This window comes from the organism of the source record quoted next, unplaced genomic scaffold, assembly GCF_019419815.1.
Source record: "Pyrus x bretschneideri cultivar Hongxiangsu unplaced genomic scaffold, Pyrus_bretschneideri_v1 Contig24, whole genome shotgun sequence".
Taxonomy (NCBI): domain Eukaryota; kingdom Viridiplantae; phylum Streptophyta; class Magnoliopsida; order Rosales; family Rosaceae; genus Pyrus; species Pyrus x bretschneideri.
The window spans coordinates 6,178,676-6,188,767 of NW_025999546.1; the positions used below are offsets into that span (position 1 = coordinate 6,178,676).

At 41.2% G+C, this 10,092-nt stretch overlaps 1 long non-coding RNA gene across 1 annotated transcript; it reads right to left on the reverse strand.

Annotated features, from left to right (window-relative positions):
* Nucleotides 1–2,558: 2,558 nt before the first annotated feature.
* Nucleotides 2,559–8,425, reverse strand: LOC125478246. Its single transcript, XR_007259084.1, has 2 exons — nt 8,247–8,425; nt 2,559–2,872 (listed from the first exon to the last, which is right to left on the reverse strand). It is a non-coding gene; the product is annotated as an uncharacterized LOC125478246 (long non-coding RNA).
* Nucleotides 8,426–10,092: the final 1,667 nt, after the last annotated feature.

The following is a 10,092-nucleotide window of genomic DNA, read 5'->3' on the forward strand; positions in this document are numbered from 1 at the left end:
CTCTCTTTCCTTTTCCTCCTGTATTCTCTCTCCCTTTCTCCTTTTCAAGCTGCAACAGCAGCCTCGTCGGCTTCGCCATCATCCGTAAGCTCCAAGCCTTAGACTTTGCGAACCTCGTCTTCTGCACCCACGCCGAGCACCTTTTGTCTTCGAGAACCTGATAGATTCGATCGTCGATATGTGCCTCGGTGAGCTCGCCCTTCAGCAGATTTGCTGGCACAGCTATGGGTGCGAAGGGCGAGCTCGCCGAGGCACATGTCAATGATCGAATCGATCAGGTTCTCGGAGACAAAAGGCTCTCGGCGTGGGTGTGGAAGATGAGGTTTGCAAAGTCTAAGGCTTGGAGCTTACGGATGATGGCGGAGCATACGAGGCTGCTGTTGCAGCGTGAAAAGGAGAAAGGGAGAGAGAATACAGGAGAAAAGCGAAAGAGAGGGGAGGGATAGTGGTTCTGAGCACGACGAGGGAAAGCGAAGTGGGAAAATTAAGGTGGGGACTGAAATGGGGAAGGTGGGTGATGGTGATGAGTTCGGGGGAGGTAGGTGGGGAAGAAGGTTAAGGGTGATGAGTTTGGGGGGTGGGTTAGGGGAAGTTGGGGGCGGGTGGGATCTGGGTTTGGGGTGGGGGAAGATGAAAGGAGAGAAGAAAGGTGAGGGGGATAAGGGGTGGATCCCCATATAAAAAAATTGTTAAATGATTTTATAATTTTAGTTTTTAATGTTTAATTCATTTTTTTAAGCCACGTCACTATTTAACGGAATAATTGACTGACAAACTGACGGAAGGTATGTCATTGTCACAAATTCGTAAGATGAGGTATGACATTGTCATTTTAAAAAGATGAGATATGATAGTGTTGTTCAACTCATAGTTAAGGTAGTTTTGTGTAATTTACCATTTAATTTTACTACAATTTTAGCTAGGTGCGGTATGATCGCCCACCCTGCTCTGCATATTTAAATTTTCCTGCTGCTTGAGTGGTGCAGAATTGCCCATCTTATGCTATATTGTTTCAATGAGAGTGGTGCAGCACAATCACCCTCCTCATTAATCATGTAAATCTCGAGCCTAAAATTTCAAGTGCTTGTCATTTTGGCCTGAAGATCAAAATGAAAAATTTGTAAGAACCAGAAGTTTTAACACTACATTCCTTCAGAATACATATTGTTGCAAGTTCTTACACATCTCATTTTGCTTTCAGAAAATAAAATGGCGAACTTGGCAAAACTTGATTTTGTTGCCCTCGACATTACTGGGAAGAACTACCATACCTGGTTAGTGGATGCCAAGATCCATCTGGAGGTAGGGAATCTTAGAGAAACCATTAAGGAGGAGAATAATGCATCATCTTAAGATCGGGCGAAGGCCATTATCTTTATCCATCGCCACCTTGATGAAGGACTAAAGAGCGAGTAGCTAACTGTTGAGGATCCATTAGCCCTCTGGAAAACACTGAGAAATAGATACAATCATCAGAAACAGTGATTCTTTCAAGGGCTCGTTATGAGTGGACTCACCTAAGGATCCAGGATTTCATAACAGTGGCTAAGTACAATTCTGCAATGTTCAGAATCAGCTCCCATATGAAGCTTTGTGGGGAAACCATCACTGAGAAAGGTATGCTGGAAAAGACTTTCAACACCTTTTATGCCTCCAACGTACTCCTGCAACAACAGTATAGAGAACGAGGCTTTATTGAGTACAAACAACTGATATCTGTATTCCTGATGACTGAACAAAACAATGAGCTCTTAATGAAGAATCATCAGTCCCGACCTACTGGATCAACACCATTCCCAGAAGTGAATGCTGCTTCCCTTGAAGTGAACACCACATCATTTCGTGGCAATAATTATAAACGAGGACGTGGCCATAAGCGAGGCCAGTGGAACGGGAAAGGCAAGAACTATGGTGTCTAGTTTCACAACTCGGTTCCAAAGCATAATTCAAGCCCGAGCTTCAAGAATGCAAATCGCTAGAAAGGCAAAGCTCAAATGAATAACACTCGTAGAAATCCTGAAAGAGTTTGTTATAGGTGTGGTGGCAATGGGTACTGGGCGCGTACATGTCGTACCCCAAAACATCTGGTGAATCTGTATCAAGCCTCGCTCAAGGAGAAAGGTGTCAAAACCAATTTTATCGACCATGCTAAACCGATGAACAAACCTGATCCAGTATTCGATTTATCAAGGCAATTGAACACAACCCACCTAGATGTTTCAGACTTCATTGTGGAAAGAGGGAATGAAGGCCTCGTTTGGCAACTCGGACTGTACTGACTATTTCTGTCGGATAGGATAAATAGCCACCGGATAGTACTGACTAAATTAGTCGGGCGTTTGGTGCAGTATCGGATTAATGACCGTATTATTTATACTGTGTTTGGTACTGAACCGGATAGGACAAAAGAAAAAAAAAATTTAACAAATCTTTCTTTATTTGTTGAACTTTTCTCATATTTATTCCTATTGAAAACCACATAAATTTTCAAATAACAAAGAAAAATAGTAAATTTCATACATCAAATTCAAAATATTTTCTAATAACATAAAAAAAGGTTCACAAAAAACAACTACAATCGTTACGATATATAATCCAACCACATATCCAAGTTCATAAAATATACAATTGGGGTTACTTTGTCCAAGTAACATGAGTACAAAGGCTTTTTTCATTGCACCATCCAAAGACGAGAATGTCCTCTCATTCTGTGGCTTTTCAAAAAGGATATTTAGTGCCTTGATTTGATCCTCAATAGACAAATCCATCTTTGACAATTCTGAAACAATCTCAGGTTTTGGATCCACTCCTTTTTTCATTGCACCATCCAAAGAAGAAATGAAGCATGCCACAATCTTTCTTTGATCCATGTCTAGTGATAATATAAAATAACATTATTAGATAGTGGCAAAAAATTAAGTAAATGGAGCATGAATGAATAATAACACTAAAAACGGAAGGAAGCATGTTAACACACACACACACGCACAATCTGCACACACACACGCTGCACACACATACACACACACGCTGCACACACATAATCTGCACACACACACACACACAATCTGCGCACACACACAATCTGCGCGCACACACAATCTGCACACACACACACACACGCTGCACACACATACACACACACACGCTGCACACACATAATCTGCACACACACACACACACAATCTGCACACACACACACACACACAATCTGCACAATCTGCACACACACACACACACACACACAATCTGCACACACACAATTTGCGCGCGCGCGCGCACGCACACACACACACAATCTGCACACACACGTTGCACACACATGCACACACACAATCTGCGCACATTGCAAGCGCGCGCGCACACACACACACGCTGCCCTTGGTTTTCTCTTGCATTGCAAGCACACACACGCTGCACACACACACACACAATCTGTGCACATTGCAACCACAGACACACACACACACACACACACACACAGCCCTTGGTTTTCTCTTGCATTGCAAGCGAGCACACACACACACACACAATCTGCGCACATTGCAAGCACAGACACAAACGCACGCTGCCCTTGGTTTTCTCTGGCATTGCAAGCCCGCACACACACACACACGCACACATGATAGGAGCATATTTATGCGCCTTAGTTAGCTAGTTCTTATGCATTTTTGTTATGTTTTCTTTGTTAAAGTAGTCTTTTAAGCTACTTTCATGTGTTTTCAGGTTTAAAGGACATATTACATGAAATGATGCAATTTGGAGCTTTTGGAGCAAAAACTGAGCTGGAATGTGGTGTATGCAAATGGAGCACGAGGAATGAACGAGGTTGAAGGTCAAAGGAGCTTAAGAAATGAAGAAATGAAAGTGAAGAGCAAGGAAGTCGGAATTGGTAACCAAAGTTTCTAAAGTTGGAAGTTTCTATTCTTGGAGGTTTCCATTGTCGTGAGTTTCTATTCTTGGCTTTGGGCTTTTAGATGACCTAAACCCTAACCTTAGCCCATTTTAGAGCCATTGCCGTGGGCTTTAGCCCAAGTCCTTTCCCTTGCCATGCAAGGGGGGGCATTTTAGGCCCAAATCCATGCATTAAGCCCTTCACCCTAATTGGCCCAAATCCATGCATTAAGCCCTTCACCCTAATTCTTCCTCCTAATTAGTGCATCCCACCATTCCATTCCATAATTTCCATTAGTGCATCCCACCATTCCATTCACACTTAAATGCCCATTATCCCATTTTTTTAGCTTTTAATTCCACACCATCCCATTATCCTTTACATCCACTAAACCATGCATCCACATTCACCTAAATAAACCCTAAATTACATCCACTAAACCATCCATCCACCATAATTCCCACCATCCACACCTTTTCCCATCCACCAAATACCTTAAACAAACATCCATTAACACCCATTCTCCTCCTATAAATACCCATTCATTCCATTCACCAAATCATCTCATTTTTCCATTGTAATACACAAACACTTCCCCTTCTCCATTTCCTCCATTTCCACTTCATTCCACACTTCCATCCCCCCAACCAACCTATCCTTAAACCTTGTGCTACAACAACGAGGAAGAGAAGAGTGCCTAAACGTTCATACAATTCAATTTTTGAGTTGTTGGGATGTTTAGGTGTTTCTTTGATTTCAAAGTTTCATTTTAATTCTCTTTGTTTTGTACGTATGAGAAATGGAAGAAAAGAGTGCTTAAACGTTCATACAATTCAAGTTTTGAGTTGTTGGGATGTTTAGGTGTTTCTTTGATTTCAAAGTTATGAGGAACTAAACCCCCTTTAGCTAGGGGGTGATTCGAAACTATGTTTATATTTGCAATATGAATTGATTAACTTTCGTGGGAATTTCATAAGTTTTGGATTCAATTTGTTTAACCGTTTGATTGATAACTTATTTATGAATGTTTATTAAGAATGCGCGCTTAATTTTCATGCATAAATATGACGCTAGAATATAAGTGAATTTCACCTAATCGTTATGAACTTATATTCACAAGTAGTGGAGGTTGCTTATAAACAATCGCGTTAAATGAATTCTTGGCACGAGTTTCATGCTCATCATAGTAACAAATGCCTCGTCAACACTTATAGTTTTCATAATGCTTAATGATCTTTGATTGTATCTTTATTGTGCTGTTCACGTAAAGGACTTTTGGAGAATGTTGTGAATTGCGTTGCGCAAACCCATCCAATTCATTAACTTAAGGAAAACTTGACGGTTAATTTAAGCGGACTTAATTAGTCCGGAGTGTTGAGTTTCATAATTTATCGAAAGACCAACTGAGAATCAATCTTGTATGCAAGTATAACATGTGTGGAGAAGAACCCCTTAGCTAGTTTCCCATCCATTAAATTTCATCACATTCATATTTACATTCTGCTTTAATTTACAATCTGTGCATTTAGTTTATTTTCGTCAAAATCTCAATCCCCCTTTACTTTAGTGTCCAATTTAGTTAGAAAGTGTCTTAGTTTGGGAGAAGAACCCCTTAGCTAGTTTCCCATCCATTAAATTTCATCACATTCATATTTACATTCTGCTTTAATTTACAATCTGTGCATTTAGTTTAATTTCGTCCAAAACTCAATCCCCCTTTACTTTATTGTTCAATTTAGTTAGAAATCAATTTAGTTTGTGTTTTTAAAGCATTTTGAGTCTTTGGTTTGTCTTAGTGTTTTAAAGTTTAGTTTTGCATTCTTTGAGTCTAGTATAGTGTTTTATATTGTGTTTTTACGTTTTTGAGTCAAATCCAAGTGATTAACAATCCCTCCTAATCCCCGGTCCAGAACGATCCCTCACTTATCCATTCTACTACAATTGTCAAACGAGGGTTTAATTTGAGTGTCAAGTAATTCTCACATCAAATTTTGGCGCCGTTGCCGGGGATTAGCAACTTTGCTAATCCCTTGGATTGTTTTATTTTCGTTTGTTTTTATTTTTCTAGATTCTTAAATTTGTTTTGTTTCTTGTTTTAGGTACTAGTTCATGACTCGGAGTTCTCATCCGATTCGTGAACATATCCTGGAGTGATTGGGTTCATCGTCCGGCTGTACGACGTTAAAGCAAGCGCTACTTGGGAGGCAACCCAATACAGTGAATAAAGCTTGTTTATTGATTTCCGAGTGATGAAAAAAAAAAAAAAAAAAAAAAAAAAAAAAAAAAAAAAAAAAAAAAAACATGGCAGAAAGATGGAGCCTTTACAAAGGTTGTGTACGTGAGGCCCCACTACGTGGCAACACTCTCGGAGCAGGAGGCATCGGAACAGGAGGTCTCGGAGCAGAAGGCATTGGAGCAAGAGGCATCGGAGCGGAAGGCATAGGAGCGGGAGGTACCAAAGATAGATCATTCAAGGCCTCAAACCTTGGTGGAACGCTGGATGACCCAGGAAAGAGGTGCCTCTGGAAGAAAGCTGCAAACCGTTGACGGTCATCAAGCTCATCAAGCTTCCTCTTCATGCCTGACGAATAATTGTTGGCAAGCACGTGCAAACTTCGGTTCTCGTACTTAAGCTGTTTGATCTCTTGCTTAAGACTCTCTACCTCCGCCATCAAGGATTCAACCTGACGGGAGCGAGCAAGAAGGCGTTGGCCCATGTTGGACACAGAGCCAGCGCACTGAACGCTAAGAGCCAAGGACTCTTGAACGGCCAACTCATCGGACCGTCCAGAAAGCAGCTGACTGTCTTTGGGAGTGAGGAGGTTCCGAGCCACTATCGTAGCCGTTGTGGGATCCGTCATCACAAAGTCCTCATCTGTAAGAGGGCCATGGGAAGATAAGAAAGACGGGCACCATACCTTACCCTGACGAGACGCGACCGGATCACTGCTTAGACTCAAATCTAAGCAAAGGTTCGATGGGTTGGATGAGCTAGCCATTGTTCACAAAGTTAAAAGAGAAGGGGTGGACGGAGTAGATTTTCAAAAGAGCCGGAGACGAGTTTCAAGAATGGAAAATCTTCAGAGTGTGTAAGTTGGCGGTGATCGATAGCTCTATAAAAATGCCAAGGCAACGCGTCCACCAATTCAAAAAGCCTCGGCTTTTCAGAAATCGCGTTCAACACGTGGAGGCCATCATCGCAACTACACGTCTTTAGCCGACAAGCGCAAAGTTCGGCGACGCTTTATCTGCTTTGCAGAAAACGCGTGCCACTTGTCAAAAGATCTCAGACAGAGCCGCATCCGCGCTACTACGTGTCGTTCAGAAAGCGAAGGGCATCGTTCAGAAATCGAAGGGGCGACTGCTCAGAAATCGAAGAGGCAAATTCAAAGATCAAAGAGTCGTCACTATTTCAAAAAGCCGGATTTGCGGGATCAAAACGTTTGTCGACAACGGTAAAAGAACAGTACCACCACTTGCTATTGAATTCCCTATATATGTCGACCTTCATTTTTTGGCAAAGCAGAACTGAAGAAAATGCCCAACTCTTTCTCACCTTTGAGGGCGCACTCCCAGCAAAGCCTTTCAAAATACTCAATTCTTTCTTCTTCCCCAAAGATGATACCAGATGCCTGGAGCACATTGCAACCACAGACACACACACACACACACACACACACAGCCCTTGGTTTTCTCTTGCATTGCAAGCGAGCACACACACACACACACACAATCTGCGCACATTGCAAGCACAGACACAAACGCACGCTGCCCTTGGTTTTCTCTGGCATTGCAAGCCCGCACACACACACACACGCACACACGCCCACACACACCCACACCCTGCACACACATCCTGCGCACACACACACACGCTGCACAAACACACACGCTACACACACTATCTGGGCACATCGCTGGACACACACACGCGCTGCACAAACACACACGCTGCACACACTATCTGCGCACATTGCAAGCACAGACAGACAGACACACAGACACACACCCTGCACACACACACTATCTGCGCACATTGCAAGCACACACACACACACACACACACACACACACACACACAGAGTTAAAATTGTAAGTTCAACACCAACAACAAACCCTAAATTCGACTCCAATAGAAAACCCTAAAATTAAAAAATTCTAATTAAAACACAAAATTACATAATCAATTGCATAATTAGAGAGAAAATGATAACTAGATTCAATCAATTGAAAGAAAATTGCAAGAAAAATAGGAGGAGGGGGAAGAATAGAGGGAGGGGCGGAATCCTAGAAGAAGAAATCTGAAAAGTACTGTGATTCAAATGAAGAAGAAGAAGTTGAGAAGACGAACCTGGGATGAGAGGAAGAAAGAGTGCCTGGAGAGGAAGAAAGAGCACCTGGAGAGCACTGGAGAGCGCCTGTAGAGGAAGAGATGGTGAGGAAGACTGCTCTTTCCAACCGAAGCCCGACTAATTTGTACCGTGCATTTGCACGGTATTACTAAGCAGGTAAGCATCGGATAAAAAAGGTGGCCCCATATTATTTAATCCAGTGCTTATTTAATTCAAACGGTCACCAAACACGGTACACCGTATTATTAGTCCTATCCGGTGCCTTATACGGTGTACCAAACAGGGCCGAAGTGTATCGGTCTGATTGAATCACTTCTGTTTGATGTACTCTTATCTGAATTTGTAGTTTAAAGCTTTCATTTCAATTCAATAAAAGTGACATTTCAATTTCCTTTATTATGAATAAATTGTTCTGTTAACTAAGATTTCCTTACTCAGAGAGTATGGATAAAAATTATGGTTATTCTCAAAACAAGAGCAATAGTGGAGATATTTGTCTTGCAGATAGTGTAACCACGCATACAATACTTCGAGATAGAAAATATTTCTCAAGCTTGATGCTTACAAAAGTAAAGGTAACAACAATATCAGGCCAATCAGATGTAATTGAAGGCTCATGAAAAGCCCAGATCATGTTACCAAATGGAACAATATTGTCCATACAAAATGCATTGTACGCTACTCGATCTAAAGACATACGTTTAAATGGATAACACATTAAAACAAAAAGTGCAGAAAATGTGGAATATCTATGCATTACCTCCAATGATACCTAGAACCGTATTTTGGAGAAGTTGAGTGTTTATCGATTGGATTGTATTATAAATACATAAATATAATTGAAGCACATACTTTCATGAACCAGAAGTTCATTAATTCAAAAGTTTATATGCTTTGGCATGATCGTCTGGGTCATCCAGGATCTACCATGATGCGTATGATCATTACCAACTTTAATGGACATCCGTTATTGAGTACACACATTACTATCTCAAATGATAACTCTTGTAAGGCTTGTTCTTAAGGAAAGTTGGTAATTAGACCATCACAACTAAAGATTGATGCTAAATCCCCATCATTTTTGCAAAGAATTCAAGGGGATATTTGTGGGCCTATTCAACCACCTTGGGCACCATTTCGATATTTTATGGTTTTGGTTGATGCATCTACCCGATGGTCACATGTTTGCTTCTTGTCTACTCGAAATGTAGCTTTTGCGAGACTTCTTGCTCTGATAATTAAGTTGCGAGCACAGTTCCCAGATTATCTTATTAAGTCAATCCGACTTGATAACGCTGGTGAATTTACGTCTCAGACCTTTGATGATTATTGCTTGACATTAGGCATTGATGTTGAACACCCTGTTCCTTATGTCCATACTCAAAATGGTTTAGCATAAGCCTTTATCAAGCGGCTTCAATTAATAGCTCGTACTCTACTCATGAAAACAAAATTGTCAGTCTCTACGTGGGGACATACTATCTTACATGCTGCATCATTGGTTCGATTAAGACCCATAGCCAACCACCAATACTCATCAATACAACTCATATTTGGGTATCAGCCAAATATTTCACATTTATGAGTTTTTGATTGTGCTGTTTATGTGCCTACTGCACGGCCACAACGCACTAAAATGGGACCTCAGCGCAGACTAGGAATTTATGTGGGCTTTGATTCACCATTTATCATTAGATATTTGGAACCCTTGATAGGTGATATGTTTACAGCTCGTTTTACAGATTGTCACTTTGATGAGACAATATTCTCGTTGCTAGGGGAGAAAAAACTGTTCCAGAAGAACGGCAAGAGCTAACATGGATTGTACCTACATTATCTCATTTT